This window comes from Phytophthora infestans, genomic scaffold (genome assembly GCF_000142945.1).
Source record: "Phytophthora infestans T30-4 supercont1.37 genomic scaffold, whole genome shotgun sequence".
Classification (NCBI taxonomy): domain Eukaryota; phylum Oomycota; class Peronosporomycetes; order Peronosporales; family Peronosporaceae; genus Phytophthora; species Phytophthora infestans.
Window position 1 is genome coordinate 1,353,991 of NW_003303722.1, and position 1,129 is coordinate 1,355,119.

Below are 1,129 nucleotides of genomic sequence, written 5' to 3' on the forward strand. Positions count from 1 at the left end.
CGTTGTAGAACACGATAACACGGGCAACGCACATGCAATACGCGAGCACAATACCATAGACAGCAAAACCATACCGCAATCACACGATGGCGTTATAACGCGGTCGATTGAGCCTCACCAGACGAGCCCGATACACGAATGCCGGAACAACACGACTGCATGGAGGCACCAAACCAAGGATTAGCACACTTCGGCTATAACACCGGCGATGGAAAGCCAACGGCCACTGTACCACAAACCCGGTGCAGGCTACGTAAACCCTAGGGAGTAGTTAGCAGCCACAAAAGAGGTCGTACTTAAGCGAATTAACCCAAAAGAGAGAGCGCTTAACCACTAGGCAGCGTGTGTCACGGGTGAGCAGGGAACCACGAAGCCAGGAAAAGCACGGAAGAGCACGGCCGTTGAAGAACACGACATCCAACCTGTAGTACGGGGTAACGGAAGCGTACCAAACCACGATATTATACGGGTCGACATGAGACTTCGGAATGGTAAGTGGTTAAGTACACGAAGCCACGGCGTACTGGGGTGAGCGACGCTAACAAAGTACGCGACACCAAGAAGAACTTAAATTTGCGGCCACCGCATGTCCAACAAACCATGCCACTCCGCCGCGTAGCGGCGGCGAACGGCTAGTCTTACCTCTCTAGTGGAGTGTGTTCTGCGTCCTTCCGTCCGCGGCTAGGGTTTTAAATGTAACGCAAATACGCGCGTTCTACTGGCTGCCGAGCGCAGCGAAGGCGGCCCCCATTTGCTTAAATCGCATTATGTGGTGTACACACTGTATGTGGTCTACACATCGTACTTAAATGCACCGTTCAAATTTCATTTTGCCCCCATTTTTAACGCTGGAGCGCCACCTCACGCAAAGGGCGCTGCGTGTGTGCGGGTCAATTTGCATTGGTAGGCTTCGCCGACGTGCAAACCGGTACTAATATATCGTCCGTAGGCGCTGTTTGATGTTTTTTAGGCCCTGGGCGACACCCACTGGATCCGCTTTTTTAGCAAAGGAGGTGATTCCATTACCTCGAGAGTCGGTAGTGTAGATACTTTAAAAAAGTACCTATACCTAATTTTAATAACAACGGTTTTCTAAGAGAGAAGTTCGCTCCCCATGGGAACCGTGTTA